The following is a 24,150-nucleotide window of genomic DNA, read 5'->3' as shown; positions in this document are numbered from 1 at the left end:
TGCTTGCCTTACACAGGGATCACTTGGGTTTTATTCCTGGAATCCCATATCTCTGTGCTCATCAGGAGTGATTTCTAAGTGCAGAATAAGAAATAAGCTCTGAATACCACCAGGTGTGGCCCCAGAACAAAAAAAAATGAAAAAAGATGAAGTCAGATGAGTAGTAGATGGGTGTTTACTTTAATGACTGGTATACCAATAAAAAGCAGACATATCCAGAGAAAAATAGATAATATTACATGGAGCTAAATGTATAGAGAAAGGTCAGCCCTGTGATGGTGGAAGCAGAGATGGGTAAGTAACTGCAACCGAAGTATTATAAGGCTGACCAGAACATTCAGAAGCAAGCACAGAGAACATAGACCTGCTGATAACAGATTTCAGATTTTTCTGTTGTTTTTAAACCACTAGTTTGGGTATTTTGTTATTCCCTTATGAATGCAAACCCTGATGGCACTGGTAAAGTCAGTGTGGCCACATCATGCAATTTTTGTCCTCTGTGTGTGTGTTTGAATGCACACACATGTGTTTATTATCTCTCACCACCAACACTTGGGACTATAATGTGGCATCTCCCACTCTCTCCATATATCCCCTAACCCCCTTCCACTGTGCAGCTAATTTATCTGTGATCAATTTTTTTTAAAGTATACATTATTCAATATTATCCATTCACCTCTATCTCTACTGTAGCCAAGAACCTTTCATCACCTGCCTGAATTATTCTCACTGTCTCCAAGTTGGTCTCCTTGCTTCTCCTTATATTCCCTCCTACAATTCATTTATTTAAAAAAATTCTGAGATCATTTTAGAGCACAAATTAGCTCATCTCATTTGTATCACCACAGAATTAATTTAGGGACAAATAAAAAAAATCCAAATTGATGGTGACCTAAAAAAAAATGAACACAAAAATCAGGAGCTGTGAGAGGGTACATACCTAGCATGTACCTTTCCTGGGTTATAGTTTCAGCACTACATGGTTTCTTGAACATTGGTAGGTGAAGCCTTGGGACCCCCATGACTGTGAGGGAAGCCTGGGTATACTGGTAACCAGAAGGTCAGAAAAGTACTGAATCCTTAGGCCCTTGCATTAATCCATCAACAGGAATGAATGAGAATTGCTGGAGGGGCCCTGGATCTCCTGGGTACCACATGAAGGGACCAGCACACCCACCACCACCATCCAACAAAAGCAGCTTATTTTTATCACCCGAGTAAAAGAAACATATTATAAATAACCTTGTCGTTTACTCTATATCTACCCTACCATTCTCCCCCCATCCCTAACCATATTAGCCTCTTTTATTCTTCAGACAATCTCTTCCAGGTTAACTACTGCTGTTGGTAGGTGATCGAAGTGTAACATCTACTATAGATGTTGGCTCATTTATGAACAGCCTCTTTCCCTTTTACTTCAGTTCAGAAATACAGACTTTTAATTGTTATTTCATTGTATTTCAGTCCCAGAAGTAGGATTTAGATGCAATCTGAAGTTAGTCTTAGGTTTTCCAGTAGTAGTATACACCCAAGCTCTTGCTTCTCCAGGAATACTATTACAGACTGGATTTAAATAAATATTAAGCTAATAACCATTCTCTCAGATAAGTTAAAATCCATTTTATGTTTAAACAATCTTCAATACATGTTTTAAAAAAATGCCCCCACTCCAAATAAATCAAGGTCAAAACAAATAAAGAGCTTATGGTATCATTAATCCTATTTCTTGGGGGTTACACCAAGTGATCCAAAATAAAAACCCATCTCTTCAAAAAGAAAACCCAAGCCCAGGGTTACTCCTGGAAGGCTTAGGGGACCATATGGGATGCTAGAAATTAAACCCAGGTTGGCTGCTTATAAGGCTAATGTCCTACCAACTGTGAAATAATTTCAGCACATATTTTTCTTCTCTATTTCTCTTTTCCATTTATACACTATGGTTTGCAAAACGTTTACTGAAAAGATATTATGCATATCACTTTATCTTCTTTCAGCACCTTGTTCTTGTCCAGAGTGATCATTTCCAACTATCTATGAAATAGTGTTTCCTTCACTGCCCTAACTTCCTCCCTTGCTCTTTGTGGCAAGCTTCTTACCATGGGCTGGTACTCCTGGTCTTTGTCTCTATTTCCTTTGGGTAATATTGCCATACTTATTTTTTAATCCCACAAATGAGTGCAATCATTCTATATCTATCCCTTCCCCTGACTCATTTCACTCAGCATAATATTCTCCATATCCATCCATATATAAGAAAATTTTATGACTTCATTTTTCCCCTAACAACTGCATAATATTTTATTTTATAGAATACCACAGCTTTTTTGTCTCCCAATTCACAATACAGACCAGGCAAAGGACCTGTGTTGAGGTGTATATGGGGTGCATTTACTGTACCTCCTCTTTCTATGCAGTCAGTGTAAAGAACACAGCCTGTGGTAAGAATTGGGAGGCCTTATCTTTTCTTTTCTTTTTTTTATTTTTTTAATATATATATGTATATATATAAAAAATCCTTCACCAGTGCAACACTCCCATGACCAATATCTCAAGTGTCCTCCTCCCCCACCCCACACAGGCCTGTACTCTAGACACTTTCTACTTCCCTCATTGAGTCAGATTTTGTTATGATAGTTATCAGTGTAGTTATTTCTGGGACTGCACTAGATGATCCCTGTGGAGAGCTTCATGTGAGGAGCTGGACCCTCCAATCCTCCTCTATTTTGTCTCTGAGAATCATTACACAAATGCTTTTTATTTTCTCAAAACCCATAGTTGAGGGAGACCATTCTGTGTTTATCTCTCTCCCTCTGACTTATTTCACTCAGCATAATAGATTCCATATATCACTCCTAGGAATATAGCCTAGGAACACAAAAATACAATACAAAAATCCCTTTCTCACACCTATATTCATAGCAGCATTATTTACAATAGCCAGACTCTGGAAACAGCCTAGATGCCCCTCAATAGATGAATGGTTAAAGAAACTATGGTACATATACACAATGGAATATTATGCAGCCATCAGAAGAGATGAAGTCATGAGATTTTCCTATACATGGATGTGTATACCACAGCTTTTTTATTCACTCATCTGTTCTTGGATAATTGAGTTTCTAGATTCTGGTTTTTGTAAATAGTGTTTCAATGAACATAGGTGTGTAGACACCTTTCCTGCATTGTGTGTTGGGGCCTCTGGGGTATATTACTAGGGGAAGTATTTTTTGGGTCATATGGAAACTCAATTTCTAGTTTTATGAGGAATATCCATACTGTTTTCCATTTTACCTACATTTGTGCCATACTATATGTTCTTGTTCATTTTGTTTTCTTCTTCTTCTTCTTCTTCTTCTTCTTCTTCTTCTTCTTCTTCTTCTTCTTCTTCTTCTTCTTCTTCTTCTTCTTCTTCTTCTTCTTCTTCTTCTTCTTCTTCTTTTTTTTTTTTGGTTTTGGGTCCCACCTGGCAGCGCTCAGGGGTTACTCCTGGCTCTACACTTAAAAATCGCTCCTGGCAGGCTCGGGGGACCATATGCAATGCCGGGATTCAAACCACTGACATTCTGCATGCAAAGCAAACGCCTTACCTCCATGCTATCTCTCCGGCTCCTCTTGTTCATTTTTTAATTAATTAAAAAATTTATCATATAGTTGGCCATAATACATTTTAAGGTAAGTGAGAGCAAAGTTAATAAAAAAAGAATAGAAATATGAAAGAAGAAAAAATAGAATGAATTTAAAAAAAAGAAAAAATTGGGCATTGATTCTGTTGTAGTTGGTTTTGGATTTGGTGTTTAAGTCTGATCATTTTTTATTTCTACTCAATGTTCATACAACTATTTGGTCTTGGTGCCCTCCATTATTTCCCTCTCAATTTGTGAGACAGAACAAGATGGTTCAAGTTATGTGATTCTGTTTGAAGAATCAATACCCAATATACAACAGGCTAGACACAGAAGGGACCACTTATACTAGCAGCCTTGGGGGAAAAGAAGAAGGATATGGGATGCATGCTGGGAACAGGGGTGGAGAGAAGACAACATTGGTGGTGGGAATGCCCTTGATTCAATGTCACTATGTACCTAAAATACTACTGTGAATGATTTGTAATCCACTTTGGTCAAAATAAAAATTATTAATAAAAATAGGAAAGAAAAAAAGTACAGTGGCAAGCAAATTTGTGAAAATAAAAGCATCTCTAATGAAGTCAATTCCATTCTATTAATTTGGTGTGTTCCGATAGAGATGACAGCATCAAAAAAAATAAAGTCTAGAAAGTCAAAACACTATTATTGATTCTGTGGCTTTTAGGGTCATGTTCTCAGTTACCAGGCCTCCTAGAACAAGGAGGTTGTGGGTGAAGGGTGCCCACACTTGCTCAAAGAAAGTCCTGGTTATATCAGCTCAAAAAAATAGTCATACCCGAAGTTTGGTCAGTTTCGTGTTCCTGAAGAGAATCATAGAAGAATGGTGAGGCAGAGCCATAGGAAAGGTGACGATTTGGGTGATGTATGCAGCAGGCATGGCTTCAGCAGGGTAGGGGCTTCTTCCACCCTCTCCTCCCAAGTTTGCCAGTTTTCTGCTGCATGGCTAATGTACTCATAATTTTTCACTGCTCTTTAGAGAAAAGAGTGAGTCTATAGAGCTGGCCTGGTATGAACATGATGACTCTGTTCTTCTTCTTTGTGGCATGTGCCAGTCTCTATTGTGTAAAATGCTATCTCGTTGTTTTGAATTTCATCTTCCTGATGATTAATGATGTGGAATATTTTTTCATGCGCCTTTTGACCAGTTGTATTTCTTCTTTGAGGAAGTTTCTGTTTATTTCTTATTCCCATTTTGGATGGACATAGTGTTTTTTTTTCCTTACAAACCTCTATCAGTATAGCTGCCAATCCTGAGGATTAATTGTGATCTAAAATAGCTACAACCTTTGTTAACTTTTCCATTTCTAGACCATCTTTAAAGCAAGTCGTGTGTGAGTTCATTTAACATTTTGCATTATTAGCATCAGTTCATTTAGCAGAGCATCTGGATTACAATAGGAATAAATTATTGGGGGTCCGGAGAGTTAGCACAGCAGCGTTTGCCTTGCAAGCAGCTGATCCAGGACCAAAGGCGGTTGGTTTGAATCCCGGTGTCCCATATGGTCCCGCGTGCCTGCCAGGAGCTATTTCTGAGCAGCCAGCCAGAGGTAACCCCTGAGCACCGCCGGGTGTGACCCAAAAACCAAAAAAAAAAAAAAAGAATAAAGTATTGGTGGTATTTGAAAGTAGCAAGGATGTGCTTTGTTGTTGTTGTTGTTGTTGCCCAATATAAAAGGTGTCGCTCTTCTTGGTTTCTGTTCTTAAATTTGCATTTAATTGACTTCATGTAGCTTTTGATGTATTTCTTGTTAGTTCTTTTCTGTATACAGTTTCCTGCGAGGGTTGTTTCATAGCCACACCAATACAAATAATACTGTGATTTGGGCCCCTCCATCCTAGGGGCCTTCAGTAGAGCTATTTCTATCAATGTGTAAGTCATAAACAGTACACTCTTGTCTTTCTGACTATCTTCATCACCACCTCCAGGCACAACCCTCCATAATCTTCAGATTTCATTATGAGGTATGAGATCTCACTAATCTAATTTGATATGGCCTGAGTCATATGATCAACTATTTGCTTATTTATTTGGGGGGGTGTTTGAGTCAGACTTGGTAGTGTTCAGGAACTACCTCTAACTCAAAGCTTGGGAATCACTTCTAAGATCAAAACCTGAACCCAGGCTTTCTGTATACAAAATTCATGCTCCAGTACTTTGCTGTGCCATTCTTATTCATGTCCTCATGGCCACAACATAATTGCTATATTTCCGGGCATTACATTTACATTTCAGAATGGGAGAAAGAGCAAAGGATCAACTTCCTTAAATTTGTCTCTTTATTAGAAAATAAAGAGCTTTTTATATCAAACTTAAATATATGTCATCATAAACTACTATATCATATGATTATTTCTAGCTCTAAGGCAGCTTGGGATTTGAGTATTTCAGTAGAACATGGTGTGAGAAAGAGTGCTCTAAGAACCATAGCTACACCATCTGTCTTATCATTCTCTTGCTTTGAAACTCTCAGCTTGACTCTAATGCAGTGAGGAGAAACTTTTAAGTTTTAAAGGAGTAGCCCATGAAGCATCTTACAGTCTTTCTAAAGTCATTATTTGTGACTCCTCTCCTCTATGTACTTCTGTCATGGTGACATTTTTCCCTAGTTCTGTCCTACTTTTGCATGTTTCTTTCTTTCTTTTGCCTACAAGATAAGGCATATTATTGTTCTCAGTTCTTTACTCAAATAGGTGCCGTTTACAAAGTCTCTCTGAGGAAGAGGTAAGGCACAAAGTTGGCTGACTATCCGGTTACTAGACTTAATGCCAATAAAAGCTTTACATGAGCTGAGATGTTTGTGGTGGCTTTCTTTATCTTCATCATCTACCTTGAGAAGAGTACATCCCCATAGTTATTTGCTTCTGAATAAGAGTACAGAGCAGCCCAGAAAACTCTCAGAATCTATAGCTTGGAGTCAAGCAGAGCTCAGCCTAAACAAGATAAGCCATATCCCAGTCATAGCCAATATTTGGAGAGAGAAATTAAAGATGGCAAACTAGGGGCCGGAGAGATAGCATGGAGGTAAGGCGTTTGCCTTTCATGCAGGAGGTCATCGGTTCAAATCCCGGCGCCCCATATGGTCCCCCGTGCCTGCCAGGAGCAATTTCTGAGCCTGGAGCCAGGAATAACCCCTGAGCACTGCCGGATGTGACCCAAAAACCAAAAAAAAAAAAAAAAAAAAAAAAGATGGCAAACTACTAAAAATTTCTGGTTATAATTGTTATGTAACATTAGGGTCCTAAGCCTATCTGCAACACTTAATTAGACATCTTACCATTTTATACTTGTTACCTTTTAGTTATCTTTTGTTTCTCAAGTGAAATGTCTCTTTCTCAGAAAACGTTTTCCTATATTCTCAATTTGGGTTATATATTATCTTATGCAAAAATTCCACATTGCATAGTATTCTCTCACCTTATTAAATCTAATATCTCATTTTAATTTTATTTTTCTATTTATTTGTTAAAGAGATAACTCCCATTGTTAGCCCTACAGGATACAAAACTTTGTCTTCTTGGGACAGGAGCTATAGCACAGCTATAGGGCTTTGCATGCGGCTGATCCAGGACGGACCTGGGTTAGATCCCTGGCATCCCATATAGTCCCCGCAAGCTAGGAGCAATTTCTGAGTGCATAGCCAGGAGTAACCCCTGAGTGTCACCAGGTGTGGCCCAAAGACCAAACCAAACCAAAACTTTGTCTTCTTATGCTACATATCCCAGCATCTAACAAGAGCTCTGACACTTAGAAATATTCAATACATGTTAATTTTTATTGTACATTTAAACTTATTCATTGAGTTTATGTATATATATATATATGTATATATATGTTTGGGGAACCACATACAGTAATATCCCGTCTTATTTCTGACTCTGTGCTCGGGGCTCATTCCTGCTGATTCTTATGGAACCATATGCAGTGCAGGGGATTGAACTGAAGTTGGTTGCTTGCAAGGCAAGTACCTTAACACCTGTACTATCTCTCCAGCTTCGAACAAACATGTTGCTTATTGAAGTAACATTACTATTTTATTAAAATCTGTATTTGAAAGTGTTAAATTACAGAACCTGTAATTATGCAACTATGAATCAAAGAATATGAATGCGTTTAAACAAAAAGCTACTCAAATGAAAAATACAAAAATTTTAACAATGTTTTTGATTATGTGAAGGCATAGTGTAGCTTTATTTTCTGTATTTTATATATTCTTTTCAATATATTGGTCATACATGCTTTAATCATTAGAGAACACAATAAAAGCTGTCAAAGAGATATGAGAAGTTTGCTACTTAATTTTATTTCCTTACTGACATCATAAGTAGAAAATCAGAAATGGGAACAAAGCCTTTTCTTCAGGGCTATTCTGTTCTTAGGGCTCCCCAAAGCATGATTTTCCTTGCCTGGAAAACAAGTACAAGAGAGATCAGGAAGGGCGAGAGGAAAGAGGATATGCTGAGAAGTAGGACACAGCAGAGGAAGACTAGGTAATTCGGCAGGAAATTCAAACCAAGCCCATTCTTGGTTAGACTCAATGTAGATGAGAGACCCCAGGCAGTATTTAAGGTGCAAATAAAACAGTGATTTGACTTTCTGAGGTGAAGACTGTGAACGTGGCTCACATAGGCAACTTGAGAGCTACTAGAACTTTGCATGCAAGATGTTTCCATCTGAACTCCTCAGATCCAGAAGTTCCACAAGGAAGTCTCTTGAGGGGTTAGGAGAGGCAAGAGCTCACTTGAAAAGGCCTTGTCTTCCACTAACTTCAACCAAGTGGTCTACTGTTATCTGTGCAAGTCCATTAAAAGTAAAGAGTCCTCTTGCTTTTAAAGAGAAGGTGGGGTGTTAACATTGATGATAGTGAGGGAGGTGAGTCAATGAAGACTTATGGGGAGGAATAGAGCCTGTTCTATACAAAACTGCTTTGTCTACTTGTTCAACTAGCTATATTGCAGACCAGTAATAGTGAAGAGAGATTGGAGAATGAAGGCCTAATTATAAGTAAATCATATATGTATATATATATACATGTATATATATTTTATTTTCGGGTCACATTTGGTGATACTCAGAGATTACTCTTGGCTCTGTACTCAGGAATTACTCCTGACAGTTCTTGGAGGACCATACAGGATCTTGGGATCCAACTCTGGGTCAGCTGAGTGGAAATCAAATGCCCTACTAGTTGTACTATCACTCTGGCCTTCACTCTTTTATATATATATGTTTATATATATATATATATGATATCATGATGATCAAAATAATATATTTTTATCCAGACTCCTTCCAAATTGTTAATTTATTCATTCTCATGTTAGATCACAACCTGCTTTTACCCCAAAACAAAGGCATTCCTCTAACCTCCTCTTTCTTTTCATCAATCCCATTGTGATTTCACAACTGGCACCAGAACAGCGACCCAAGGACCTGAGAAGACCGAATGATGATGAGTGACTTGACCCTCTGGTGGATTATCACCATAATGGTCCCTTCAAACTAGACTAAATGTGCAGTGCATATGGAACATTGGTGCATATGGCCCCCTTCTAAATGGCTTCATGCTGCTCTGGTCCATCTACCTGCTTTTCTCACTCTGGACTACATATGCCAGACTTTTTAGAGATTCTCCTACATACATGCTTCAACAGGAGAAGGTGCCTTCCCAGTGGTGACAAGTTTTTCAGTTAAAGGCTGATACCCACTGCCTTTCTTCTACCAAAGGTGCTTTGTGCGAGGACCTCAACCCACCCCACCCCAACCTGCAGCAGCTTATCGAGGTCACTGATGGGATAGAAGCCAAGGCTTTCATTGGAGGGGGAACAATAGCAGGGAGATGAGCAGGTCCCCCCACCCAGATTCCGATCCAGGTAACAAAGACTTTTCCATCTCAGGAGACCTCAGCAGCTTACCACACAAGGTGGAGATGGAGAATCGAAGCCCACCTGGAGCCCAACTGAAGAGAAGCTGCTTTCAGAACCTCCTGCAACTTTCTTCTAGGTTAATCTCTTGACCCTATTTGCACCAGTCACAATATTGCTGGTTCAACTGTGTGTTCCACCTGTATAGATCTTAATAACTACTCTTTTGTTCTATGCCCCATTGCAAACAGATAATTATGCATCCAATTTTAGTGGCTTAAAATTAGTTTGAGCAGTTCTGGGAAATGCATAATGTTGTTAGATTTTTAATGGTCCTCACTTATCCTAGTAAATGTTTCCCAATTGCTGTGATGCTTAATTGTGTATATTATTTAGCAACTTATTCTCAAATTATGTCTGCAAAAATGTTCTATTGTCTTTGTCATAGAAGTCGATGGAAAAGGAATTGGATACTAGACTCTTATTACAGTGCTCATTATAATAATGCTTTAGCAAACTTATTTTTGAACTATATATATATATATATTTGTAGAAACGTTCTTATGATTTTGTTTAGAGAAGTTTGTGGAAAAGGAACTTGGATGTTCCAGACTCAAATTACAGTGCTTGGTGTAAGAATGTTTAATAACTTGTTTTCCAGGGGCTGGAGCAGTGGTGGAAGCAGTAAGGCATCTGTCTTGCATGCGCTAGTCTAGGATGGACTGTGGTTCAATCCCCCGGCATCTCATATGGTCCCCAAGCCAGGGAGATGAGGGCAGGATGTAAGCCCAGGCACATAGGTTCTAAAGCCTGGTCCTGCCATCTTTGGGAGTAATAATAAAGGTAAGTTCATTTAGCTGAGCAGAGACCTCCTGCCACTGTCACTGCATCTCTTACCTTGTAGTCCTTTCTAGTGGAGCCAAATTATTGATCAGACTAGCAAGTACCCAAGGTCTGAGGGTAAGTGGGATGTCTTCAGTGGTATGCAGGGAGGTGAGATTCCAAATCAGACTGATTTTTCAGTGAGAAGCTCTGGGCAGCCCTGACATGCATGGAGAATGGGAAATTGGAAGGAGGCAATGCTGAGTGGAATGAAGCTGTGTCCAACTGCAGACATAAAGATTACCAAGGGCCACAGAGGTGGGTTGGAATAGATTGAGGTTGTGATTTAAGGACAGTGTTTCTGGGTGTTTATTGACATTGGAATTTTCAGAGTCTGTGTTACATCCCAGAACTCCAGACTTTCTCCTCAGTGCTGCCAATTCAGTAGGTCTTTTGCCTTTCTAACAAGCTCCCACATACCACATGTTGTTTCAGAACATCCTTCTTTTCTTGCCTTCATATACAAACCATGGATTCTTCTTAACTACTCCCTGTCTTATAATTCTGTGACATGAGTGTTCAGGGAAATATGCATAAAATTTTTCTGCTGTTTCATTTCCTGTTGTTTTTTTTTTCTGATAGCCTTTCTTTAGACGTAAAAACTTCGGAATCTCTGTCCTTCTGATGATCACTACCTCTATTAGCTAAGCTCTCACCATCCTGCTCAAATTTCTTTCTTTTCTTTTCTTTCTTAAAAATATTAACAGTATTTAATAGTATTCTGACTAGAGGAATAGTACACTGGTTAGTCCTATCCTTGGCACCCTATATAGTCACCTGAGCATCAAGAGTGATCTTTGAACACAGAACCAGGAGTAAGTTCACACTGCTAGGAATAGCCCCCAATTCAAAATAATAATAATAATAATAATAATAATAATAATAATAATAGTAGTAGTAGTAATATAAGCCACAGAATCTAAATCAACAATAAATGAATAAAATTCTTACCTTGGCAGGCAGAATATATATTATAGATATTAAGATGCATGTCCTACATATGCCTGGCTCAAATTTAATCACTGGCACCAGATCTGATCCCCTTGAGCGCCACTAAAAATCACTCTTGAACACAGAGCCAACCAAGAATAGCTCCTGAGCACAGCTGAATATGGCACCAAAATGCCCACCCCACCCCCACAACTGATCTTCCCTAGGAAGCCTCCTTTGACCCCCCAAATCTGATTTTTTTACTTTCAAGGCACTTTCTACCTTCCTCTGACAAATAGACTAAAAAGACAAACAGACTAAAAGTATAGGAACTGGTGAATTAAGTAAATGAATAAACCTATTTCTCCATCAGAACTCTCAGCATCTATATCTCTTCCATGCTACATTCTTAGCGGCACACTCTAATCCTTGGAACAGAAATGGAAAATGCACTTCATCTGAGATTCCAGACTCTATCAGTTCCTGTGCATAAATATTTTGCAATCTGATTTCATCAAAAAAGAGCAAGCTCTATTGTAGAAAGTGGAGAGCAAGGGTCGAGAACCCACCATTTATTTCTTCCACTGTAGAATGAATGGATTTTCTTCATTTCCTGTCACAATAAGAGTGACAACTAGATAGCTTGAGGCTCAGATGCAAGACACACGAGACCCAGATTATTCACAAAGGTTTTGAGACAGGAACCCTAAATAATCAGGAAGTATTTTGTGAATAGAGAGTGCCTTCAGCAAAAAGAACTGAACTCACAGTAAAAAGGAGTTTTAGGTCTTTTGACTGCCTCCTCAGATACCCCAAATCAGGCTGCTGAGTGAGTGTATGGCTCAAGATCATTTTCTATATCTGTGATTTCTCAGGAAAGAAAGTCCGAGCTGGGTATCCTGGCCCTGGAGAATGCTGACAGATCCTGGCACATTTTTGGACCAGGATCAGTTTCCAAATAAAGATCTGAATATCCCACTGGTTGTCAAGTAGAATTAGAGACGTTAAGTTCAGCTTGTTCTCTGGTAGAATTACCACATGTAGGGAATGTTCTGGCATCAGGGAGAAGGCCAAGAGGTCAGGGAAACTGGGAGGGGGACAATTTCATATAAGGTTTCAATTAGGGTGGTCAGTTGGGGGCTCCAGGAAATGTAATTTAATTTGAATAGAATTTGAATTTTAATTCAGTGAGTTTAATTTTTATTTCTTTCAACCTCACTGAAACTTTTTGTTTGTTTATTTTTTTGGGCCACACCTGGTGACGCTCAGGAGTTACTCCTGGCTATGCACTCAGAAATCACTCTTGGCTTGGGAGACCATATGGGACCCCAGGAATTGAACGGCAATCCGTCCTAGGCTATCGCCGGCAAGGCAGATGCCTTACTGCTAGCGCCACTATTCCAGCCCCATCCTCACTGAAACTTTTAAGTAGTTCAGTCCTCTGACAAGATATAAAAAAATTAAAATTTATACTTCTTGCTTTGTGGGGTCTCCAATGTGCCTTCAGGATGTTCAAGACTAAAGACAAAGTTTGAACAAAAGGTAGATCCTTCCAAAAGTGGAGAGAGGAAATACACATTTTCAGAGAAGACAGACCAATGGTCAATAGTTATATGAATAAGTGTTCTTCATGACTGATCATCAGGAAAATGCAAATTAAAATAATGAGATATCACTTCACATCAGTGGGACTGGCACACATCTAAAAAAGAAAAAGAAAAAAACAACCAGTATTGACAGGGATGTGGGACCAAAGGAATCCTCATTCTCTGTTTGGTGAATATATTATTTAGTTTGTGCTCTGTGGGGAAACAGTATAGAAATGTCTCCAAAAATTAAGACGTTTCCATATGACTCAGCAATTTCACTTTGTGGCATCTACCCCAAAATCCCCAAATAGGAATGCTAAGATGTATTTGCACTTCTATGTTCATTACAGCCTTATTCTCAACAAGCTAACTCTAGAACATAACTCAAATGCCCAAGAACAGATGACTGGATAAAGAAATTGTGGTGTACTTACACAAAGAAATATTATTGTAAGAAAAAAATGTAAGATTATAATAAAAGATGAAATCATACAATTTGCCACTATTTGGATGGGACTAAAGGTGTCATGCTAAATAAAGTCAGGCAGAGGAAGAGGGACAAATATAGGATGAACTTTCTCATATGTGGAATATAAAGAAACACAGAAAGAGATGAACAATAGTCAGTGAAAACGGCCCTAAAAGTTGGCCTACAAGCTGAATATGCCAATGGAGGGCCAGAAGTGGGGTGTAAAAAAAATGCTAAATTCTGGTGGTGAGTATGGAGTTGAGATAAAGTATACTTCAACCTCGATTATTCACAATATTCAGATAAAGTTCATAAATAAAAATTGTAGGGAAGAGACGAAAGAAAAAGAAGAGAGAAAGAGAGAAAAGGACAGAAAGGGAGGAAGAGAAAGGAGAAAGAAGGGGGAGGGTGGGAGAGAGGGAGGAAGGAAGGAAGAAAGGAAAGAAGTAAGGAAAGAAGGGAAGAAGTGAGAAAAGAAGGGAAGAAAGGATGGAAAGAAGGGAAGGAAGGAAATAATGGAAGGAACGGAGGGAGGAAAGAAGAAAGGAGGGATGGGAGAAAAGAAGGGAAGAGAGAGGAAAGAAGGGAAGAAAGGAAAGGAGGAAAGAAGAAAAGGAAGGAAAGAAGAAAGGAAAAGGGAAGGAAAGTAAGAAGGAAGGGAATAAAGGAAGAAAGGAAAAGAGAGGAAGAGAGGGAGAAAGGGAGGGAGGAAGGGAGAGAGGAAGGAAGGGAGGAAGGAAGGGAGGGAGAAGGGAGGAAGAAAGGGAAGGAAGAAAGGAAGGGAGGAAGGAAGGGAGGGAGAAGGGAGGAAGGAAGGGAAGGAAGGGAAGAAGGAAGGGAATAAAGGAAGAAAGGAAAAGAGAGGAAGAGATGGAGAAAGGGAGGGAGGAAGGGAGAGAGGAAGGAAGGGAGGAAGGAAGGGAGGAAGGAAGGCAGGGAGAAGGGAGGAATAAAGGGAAGGAAGAAAGGAAGGGAGGAAGGAAGGGAGGGAGAAGGGAGGAAGGAAGGGAAGGAAGGGGGGAAGGAAGGAAGAAAGAAAGAAAGAGAGAAAGAAAGAAAGAGAGAGAGAGAGAGAAAGAAAGAAAGAAAGAAAGAAAGAAAAAGAAAGAAAGAAAAAAGAGGAAGGGAGGGAGAGAGGGAGGAAGGAAGGAAGAAAGGAAAGAAGTAAGGAAAGAAGGGAAGAAAAGAAGTGAGAAAAGAAGGGAAGGAAGGATGGAAAGAAGGGAAGGAAGGGAAGGAAGGATGGAAGGAAATAAGGGAAGAAAGGGAGGGAGGAAAGAAGAAAGGAGGGATGGGAGGAAAGAAGAGAAGAGAGAGAAAAGAAGGGAAGGAACGGAGGGAGGAAAGAAGAGAAGGAAGGAAGGAAAAGGGGAAGGAAGGTAAGAAGGAAGGGAAGAAAGGAAGAAAGGAAAAGAGAGGAAGGGAGGAAGAAAGGGAGGGAGGAAGGGAGAGAGGAAGGAAGGGAGGAAGGAAGGAAGGAAGGGAGGGAAAGGGGAGGAAGGAAGGGAGGGAGAAGGGAGGAAGGAAGGGAGGGAGAAAGGAATGGAGGAAGGAAGGGAGGAAGGAAGGGAGAAAGGAATGGAGGAAGGAAGGAAGGAAGGGAGAAAGGAAGGGAGGAAGGGAGGGAGGAAGGGAGAAAGGAAGGAAGGGAGGAATGAAGAAAGGAAGTAAGGGAGGAAGGAAAGGAGGAAGGAAGTAAGGAAAGGAGAAAGGGAGGGAGGAAGGAAAGAAGGGAGGGAGAAAGGGAGGAAAAAAGGAAGGGAGGGAGAAAGTGAGGAAGGAAGGAAAGGAGGCAGAAAGGGAGGAAGGAAGGGAGGGAGAAAGGGAGGAAGGAAGGAAGGGAGAGAGAAAGGGGGGAAGAAAGGAAGGGAGGGAGAAAGTGAGGAAGGAAGGAAGGAAGGGAGTGAGCAAGGGAGGAAGGAAGGGAGGAGGGAATGATGGAAGGGAGAGAGGGAGGAAGGAAGAAAGGAAGGGAGGGAGGGAGGAAGGAAGGAAGGGAGTGAGGGAGGGAAGAAGGGAGGGAGGGAGGAAGGGAGGAAGAAAGAAGGGAGGGAGGGAGGAAGGGAGGGAGGTAGGGAGGGAGGGAGGGAGGAAGGAAGGAGGGAGGGAAGGAAGGAGGGAGGAAGAAGGAGGGAAGGAGGAGGGAAGGAAGGAGAGGGAATAAAGGAAGGAAGGAGAGGGAGGGAATGAAGGAAGGAAGGAAAGAAGGAGGGAGGGAGGGAGAGAGGGATGGAGGAAGGGAGGGAAGGAAGGAAGGAAGGAAGGAAGGAAGGAAGGAAGGAAGGAAGGAAGGAAGGAAGGAAGGGAGGGAGGGAGGGAGAGAGGGAAGGAGGGAAGGGAAGGGAAGGACTCCCCTTTCAGGATCTAAACCATGTGACTTAGAGGTATCCTCTCCATCTTAGCTCTCTGGTCTCTCTAGTCTTTCTCTTCACAACATAAGCCTCTCATGAGCCCCCAAATATAATTATGAATCCTGACAAGAGCTTCACTCAACTCTCATAATCCAATATCTGCCCCAACTTGATTAAGTCCTAGCAAGTAACAAAAGCCTATGATGAAACATCTAAGTCAACCTTAATATGCTTCTTTTTATAGATTTAAATACATGTTTAGTATTGAGACAGATTTAATTTTTTTTTACTTTTTGTAAATTTTAATTTTTTTATTAAATATAATTTACTTTTAATCATAGTGGCTTACATATCATTGACAATAATATTTTAGGTATATATTAACATAAAATCAGGGGAATTCCCATCACCAAATTGTCCTCCCTCCACCTTCGTTCCCGTCCTTCTTCCCAAGAGACAGATTTCTACAGAACAATTTCATCTTAATTCACACCATTTAAAAGTCATTGTTGGCCCCTGAGCTAATAGGGTGTGGTGTTCATAGAAGACATATTAGGAACTACTCGGAATATGAATAGAGAATATTTCATAATTGTAAACAAGTAGTTAGACCTATGGAATCTATTAAAATGGACAGCTATTTGTTACTACAGAATATTGAGCATTTAGAAAGAAGAAGAGACAGACAATAGAATTCTATCATGTTAGTTCTAGGATCAAGTACTTAGGGAGGGTCTATATAGCATACTCTTTGCCGGGAATCATAAGGCAGACCTACCTCTCAGTCTCCAAGATTTCCTTTGGAAGAGATAGTACAGGAGTTAGGGAGAATAAAGCTGACTCTGGTTCAGTCCCTGGTACCACATAGTTGTCAGGATCCCTAAGAATCACCAAGAGTGGGATCCCCTGTGCCTCCCGAGTGCTGCTTAGAAGACACCCCCTTCGTCCCCTAACATTACAGTGAGGTCTGCTTGATTTTGTTCTAATTAAGTAGATTGAAAGTTCTGTGAGGGCAAGTATGATGAGGTTCTACCAATGTATGTCAGCTCAGAGGCCACACAGAAAATTCCAAGAGGCTACTTTCTGCTGTTCATAACTTTTCTGGGGCCTCCTTTCCCCCTAGAGATTTCCTTGCAGGGGGTCTTGAATGATCATTCCATGATCTCTCCTATGCAGACCTCCTCCAGGAGAGCCTGGTTTGATCACCCAGGCCTGGCTTTCTAGTCTGGGAAATTAGAAAGCACAGTTACTTCAACAAAGAGGCCAGCAAGGATGCCTCTGGAAGATATGTTACCATGGTGATGAGATAAGACTTTGTCTCTTTGAAAACAAATGGCTTTCTTTTTTTCTGTGCTGGAAGGAAGGGATTTAATGGGTCTAGAGGGTGAATTTAAGGGCAGCTTTGGTCAGGATAATCTTTTTATCCCCAATGGGTGCTGGTCCATTTGTCCACTAAGACCTAATGTGTTTTGGTCAACACAGGATAAGGTAAATAGCCTATTTATTTATTTATTTTTAGTAATAGATGGGAACCCCTACTGCCTTGATACCACTTATGGATTCAGGCACTTCACTGATCTCCTCTAGCTCTCAATTTGACCATTTACAAAATGGACAGCTGAAAGTTGGAAGCAGGATTTTTGTAAGGTTTATAGAATATTTATATCATTCAGTTATACTTTAGGATATCATTTTTACTTCCAGAAAAAAGATAAAGTGACTTAAAAAACCATGGAAATGCAAAGAGCCTAGAATGTCAAAGCAATCTTGAAAATAGAAACAAAAGAACTTTGAATGTAGCTACAATAAAATTGTGATGATCAAGACTGTAGATCATTTATGGAAAGATCAACAAAGAGACAGAAGAGACAGAAAAAAATGAACCTTAATTTAAATGGTCCTTTCATTTTAAATAAAAACACAAAAATTATATAAAAGGAAATTAAAAGTATTTTCAAGAAAAAGCCCAAATTAATTTCAAATGTACATGAAGAAAAAAGCCCACATCAACTCCTACCTCACACCATATGCAAAAATGTATTTGAGATGAATCATAGACCAAAAAATTGTAAAAATTAAAACCATTAAAGCTTCTCTTATCATTTTTTCTTTGTTTTGGGGCCAGATCTGGGTGTATCCAAGTCTTACTCCTGGCTCTGTACTCAAGAATAATACCTGGCAGAGCTCAGAGAACCAGAGTGATACAGGGAGCAAACCCAGATCAATTATGTGCAAGGCAAATATCCTTCCTGCTATACAGTTATGTCTAGCTCCTCATAAAGTTTCTTAAAGAAAATATCCATCAACACATAGAACTGTGCTTGTTTGCTGGAAACCTTCCTGGATCTTACACTTGGTCCTCCTGTTCTTCAAGTACCCCAGGGACTCCTTTGGGTATTCCAGGATGATGTCTGTTATTTGTAATGTCGTTTTTTCTTAACTTGAGAGGTTAGTGATCCATTCTTGAACTAACCCCAATAAAGATGTCAAATCAATGAAGCCCCCAGGTAGACTAATCTCCAGGCTGAAAAGACTGGAGACTTATTGGAGTGGGGGTAGGTAACCTCCCCCAACTTGGAAGTTCAAAAGCACCATCCACATCCCATAGCCCAGGGCATAGAAACAGTTTATCTTCACTGCTTTATAGGTAATCTCAGAAGAAATGCCAACTTGATGAATCATCCCTGTTCTACAGTTCCTGGAATAATGGCCATATTGGTGGCTCTGGACACCTCCAAACTTCACAATACTGACAGCTCAGTAGGAGTACAGCAAATTAAATGGTAACGTTCCATAAAAGCCCATTATGTTTAATAAGTGAAAATAATAACACAGAAGGCTCAATGAGCAGCAAACAAAGCAGTAAATCCTCAATGGCTTTAATAATACCACTGCAAGATTACTGTTTTCACAAATTTTCTTTTACTGAACTATTTTTTGATCATTCCAGTTGCCATTTTGCTGTAACAAATAATATAAAATAAATTATTTTGTGCCTGGTAGGGGTTGGGAAATGGGGAATATTGGAAAAAGGACATATTGTAACAGTATGGAACTGGATCAGTATTGGAACACTGAATGTCTAAAACTGTATTATGAACAACTTTGTCGGCCCTGGTGTTTAAATAAAAAGTTTTAAAAACATTTTACAAAGGTATTTTTTTCTTGGGAGTTGAAATATTTTATTACTGAAACCTAACAATAAATTCTTAACTCTGTATTTCATGGTGATTTAATAAAATAAAATAAACTTTTAAGAAAAGGTTCATTCTTTAAACCATTTCCAACATATAAGTGTAGAAGGAAACTTATCTGAAATGTCATTAAATGAGTAGGTTTGACCCATCATAATCTCTTGAACTCTTTATGGATCTGAACAGTCTATGTCCATAAAAAGATGAAGGAATTATTATTTTGGGACCGTGGTTATTGTTTGGTTGTTGTTTTTATTGCTGTGGTGCTTTTCGGGGTTTTTGTTTGTTTGTTTTTGTATTGTTGTTATGTTTTTCTTTCTTTTTCCCTTTCTTTTCTTAAATTGATATTTATAGCCTCTAGAAGGATTTCTCCCATTTTTTGCTTGTTTGACTTTTGTCCCTCCGCCCTTTTTCTTTTATCTGTCCTTCAAACAAAACCAATATAACTAGAAACATCTTATTCTGCCTCACAAATTGAGGGGGAAATACTGGAGGGGACCAAGACCAGTTGTATGAACATTGAGTGGAAATAAAAAATGATCAGACTTAAACACCAAATCCAAAGCCAATGACAACAGAATCGATACCCAATCTACAAGAAGCTAGACACAGAGGGGATCACTTATAACTAGCAGACTGGGGGGGGCAAAGGAGGGGCAATATGGGATGCATGCTGGGAACAGGGGTGGTGGGAGGACAATATTGGTGGTGGGAAGGCCCCTGATTCAATGTCACTATGTACCTAAAAAACTACTGTGAAAGATTCATAATTTACTTTGGTCAAAATAAAAATTATTATAACCCCCCCTCAAAAAAATGGAGGAATTAGTAGTTCCTGGTCGAATACGTCTGAACTCTAATACTGTGAATTTTGAGACATTACAATTCTAACCTGTTTGTGGGCTCACTCCAGTTTGATTATAATAAAGCTCTTCCATGCTAGAGACATCAGTCCTCTCCATCTTGTTAACCTGCATCTAGTGATTATGACTTCATCATTTCCTTTTTAGCCTTCCTTCCTTCCTTCCTTCCTTCCTTCCTTCCTTCCTTCCTTCCTTCCTTCCTTCCTTCCTTCCTTCCTTCCTTCCTTCCTTCCTTCCTTCCTTCCTTCCTTCCTTCCTTCCTCCCTCCCTCCCTCCCTCCCTTCTTTCCTTCCTCCCTCCCTCCCTTTCTTCTTTCCTTCCTCCCTTCCTTCTTTCCTCCCTTCCTTCTTCCCTCCCTCCCTCCCTTCTTCCCTCCCTCCCTCCCTCCCTCCCTCCCTCCCTTCCTTCCTTCCTTCCTTCCTTCCTTCCTTCCTTCCTTCCTTCCTTCCTTCCTTCCTTCCTTCCTTCTTTCCTTCCTTCCTTCCTACCCTCACTCCCTCCTTCCTACCCTCACTCCCTCCTTCCCTCCTTCCCTCCCTCCCTCCCTCCCTCCCTCCCTCCCTTCCTTCTTTCTCCTCCTTCTCTTTCATTTTTGTTCTATACCCAGATATACTCAGAACTTATTCCTAGTTCTGTACTCAGGGATCATTGCTGATGGTGTTATGGACATATAATGCTCACACCTTGACCTTCAACAAGCCTTAAGTCCCTTCAATACCCTTCTTCTGAAGTTTTCTCTCTCGCTATATTTCCCACCATACCTCTGCCCGGATGGTTCATCTTTTTTTTTCACCAGACACAGATGAACAAAGCTCATACTACCCCAGCTTTGAGGGCCCAGTGGTTGTCAGACAGTAAGAAAAATGGACTTTACTTGGCTACAGTCACCATTAGCCTAAATTCTTGTTTGTGATTTATTGACTTGAATGTCATAGTGGTATCAGTTTGTGTGTGTGTGTGTGTGTGTGTGTGTGTGTGTGTGTATGGTTTTTGGGTCACACCCAGCAGTGCTCATGGGTTATTCCTGGCTCCATGCTCAGAAATTGCTCCTGGCAGGCACGGAGGACCATATGGGACACCGGGATTTGAACTGATGACTTTCTGCATGAAAGGCAAATGCCTTACCTCCATGCTATCTCTCCGGCCCCATAGTGGTATCAGTTATATAGTCTGGACAGCAAGAAGAAAGTCTAAATTAAAATTTAAGAATGACAAATTGATAGAGAAGGCAAGAAAGATAAAGAGAGGTGGTAATTGGAGAGGGAGGAAGGAAAAGATGAGAAACAAAGAAAAATCATGATGTGCAGTAGCAGAGGAATAGAAAGAAAGAAATAACTTAAGATGAGAGTTGGAGACAGAACAGGGTAGGATGCTGGTCTTTACAGGGTTTCTTTGATCCCTAGCATTCACAGGGTACCCTGAGCACAAGAGTGGCCCTTAAGCACAGAGTCAGGTGTAACCCATGATCATTGCCACGTATGACCAAAAACTAAGGAAAAAAGGAGTAGGAGAAAAAGGAAGAAGTAAAGGAAGAAGAGAAGACGATGATGATAAGTGAGAGATGAAAGGAGGAAAAGGAGAAAGGAAGACACTGTTTTATTCAAGAAGCTATGACATTTTTATAGGCAATAACTTTCTCTCTTAAATAAGAAAATGAGTAAAATTACAGGAACTCAAGCATATGGATTCTATTTCCCTTCTAAGCCACATTGAGTTTCTAACAGAAACAAGCCAGAACCTAGAAGCTAATTAATTGTAAGTTAACTTTTTTCTAGCTCATTATTTAAAAAAAAAAAGTACTTGTAATTTGGAATTTGACATGCTTTTTAATTCAGTTAATTTGGGGTTCTTTTTAGACCCGGAATCTCCTTTCTGTGTGTAAGGAAGATACAACTATGGACAGTTGTGTCAATCTGTGGTGCAGAAGCAGAGTGATGGGGATTTTATTCTTGGGAGACTAGACCATTCCTCTGGTATAGAATATTGCACAAAAAGTCTAAGTTCCAACCTGATTCTTAAGAAGTTTCCCCCAAATTAAGGGCCCCAGGGACTAGTAGGAGAAGGGTAGATTTATGGACAGGTGGGTATTTTTCTTTGATCAGTCTGAATTTCCCTGCATTGCTATTTCGGGCTTCTCCCAAGAAGTTATGAGCTGTTTGAAATTATGCCCATATCTAAGTGGCTCTTGCCACATCACCCACTACAGTGTAAAAACTTGTGGTAAACTGATGAAATAACTTAGAGATGTTCCTTTTACTTGTTAAAAGCCAATAGCATTCCATTTAGCTTGGTTCTGCTTTTGCTGATAATCAATACTTGAAGAAAGCTTCAAGATCAATGCCAAACAATTTGCAAAAGCTGAATTGGTAGATCTGGGTTTTGGAGATGTTAGATATGAAGTGAGAAAATAGAGTAGATAATCAATAATGCAATTGGTTTCTCATTTACATACATGACCCATACATACATGGGTCCCCCAATATCTCATTTACATATGCATATTGATTCCATTAGGGATATTCCACAAGCCCCCATCACACAAACAGTGTAATCAATCTGATGACAGAAACAGTTAATGGGAGGAGATGCAATAATACATAAAAGCTCAGGTTACTGGAGCTATTGTGGTTGTAGGGCTCTTGCAGTGTTGCTGTAATTGTTGGATCAACTAGTGAAACTACACTGCTGCTACTGATGAATTCCATGGCTCACAAAGATATACTTCTGTCTTCTGAGACTAAAGTGTTAGAACATTGAAGACTTCTGGTGGTGGTCGAGCTTTTCTCACATGCTGTCTAGAAGAACCTGAAGCTAGTCAGATCCACTGCCACAGAGACAGAGAAGAAAAGTTGCTGGCTTGTGGAAAACTAAAGGACCCAGTATGTGGACGTGAGATCAAGGAAATCCCCAATTAATGATATCTAAAGAGGAATTTAAGTCTCATAAGTATTTTAAGACACAGAGAGATGGCTCTTTTCATTAGAAGAAAAGGTTCTGGACAAGCAATAGGAAGGGGAGCAATGGGAGTTCATTGAGGGGATTCAGTATGAGGAAAAGAATAAGGTAAACAAGCAAGAACAAGAGAATGAAAGTGCTTTGCGTGGGGAGACAGTCGCACCTTTTTAAAAAAATATTTTTAGATTTGAGACTTTAGAAGAATGTAAGATGCAATGGGAAGATCCTCAAAAGTCTTTTCAATTATTTTAATTGAGTCACTGTGAATTAAAAATTATTTATAATTGAGTTTCAGGCATACAATGTTCCTACACCAAGCCTTTCAACAACATTCACTTTTCTCCACCAATGTCCCCAGTTCCCCTCCTAGTTTGCCTCCACGGAAGACCCTATTCCCCTCCTTTTAGGTGCTGTAGTTTAACATACTATTTCTAATAGGGTGCCATGCATATCTATACTTTACTTCCTTTCAGCAACCCCTCTTCACAGGAACCACTCCCCTTCACTACTGTAGTGTTCCCCACCCTATTACATTGTTGATCCCCCCCAGCACTCAACCATAGTGAATTTCCTACTGAAGGCCAATTTTTATGTTCTTTATTTTTTATTGCTTTTTGGCCTTTGTTATGTTTCTTTATATTCTGCGTATTAGAGAGATCTTTCTGTGTCTATCCATCTCCCCCTGACTTCATTCATTATACTCTCTCCAGATTTATACAGGTAGCAACAGATTGCATGATTTTATCTTTTATTATGGATGAGTAATATTCCATTGTGTCTATGAACCATAGTTTATTTAGTCATCTAGTCTTGGGCACTTGGATTGTTTCCAGACTTTACCTATTGTAAATAGTTCTTCAATGAGCATAGAAGTATTTTCTAAATTGTGTTTTTGGGCCATATGAAAGTTCAATGCTTAGTTTTTAAAGGAATGTCCATATTGTTTTCCAAAATGGTTGGATGAGTCGACATTTATACTAAAGAATGAAGGTCCTTTTACCCTGCATCTTTAACAAAAATACTGGTTTTGTTCTATTTGATGTGTTCCAGTATGTCTGATGTGAAATCCTCAAATGTCTTGACTCAGGTACATGCCAATTTAGTCTCAAAGGGTTGTTGTGATGGGTACTTAAAGGTCAGAATAGACAGATCATATTTAAATGCTCAGAGCATTGTTGAGGATCCCTGGTTATAATGATTTACATTTCTCTGATCTTTCATATGTTTGAGATACTCTTTTACATGTAAGATTCACAACATTCTCCTGTAGTAAGGCAGTCAGGAGTAAAAGCCAGGAGGCTCTGATATATTACTCCAAGTTTTCCTCCTTCTTGGTTTTTTCCTACTACCCAGATACTATTTTTCTCTGAAGTTCTGAGCAACCAACGAGATATGACCCTGGCTTATC

General features: G+C 39.7%; 1 protein-coding gene and 1 non-coding gene across 2 annotated transcripts in view; both read right to left on the bottom strand.

Annotated features, from left to right (window-relative positions):
* Positions 1–24,150, bottom strand: part of TMEM230 (transmembrane protein 230) — a 768,807-nt gene that overhangs the window by 59,669 nt on the left and 684,988 nt on the right. The gene's annotated exons all lie outside the window — the stretch shown is intronic.
* On the bottom strand, positions 2,323–2,455 carry LOC126019325 (small nucleolar RNA SNORA51). Its single transcript, XR_007499052.1, has one exon. It is a non-coding gene; the product is annotated as a small nucleolar RNA SNORA51 (small nucleolar RNA).

Source organism: Suncus etruscus, chromosome 9, assembly GCF_024139225.1.
Source record: "Suncus etruscus isolate mSunEtr1 chromosome 9, mSunEtr1.pri.cur, whole genome shotgun sequence".
Taxonomy (NCBI): domain Eukaryota; kingdom Metazoa; phylum Chordata; class Mammalia; order Eulipotyphla; family Soricidae; genus Suncus; species Suncus etruscus.
The sequence above is the reverse complement of the archived record's forward strand: the minus strand, read 5'-3'. Positions and strand labels throughout refer to the sequence as shown.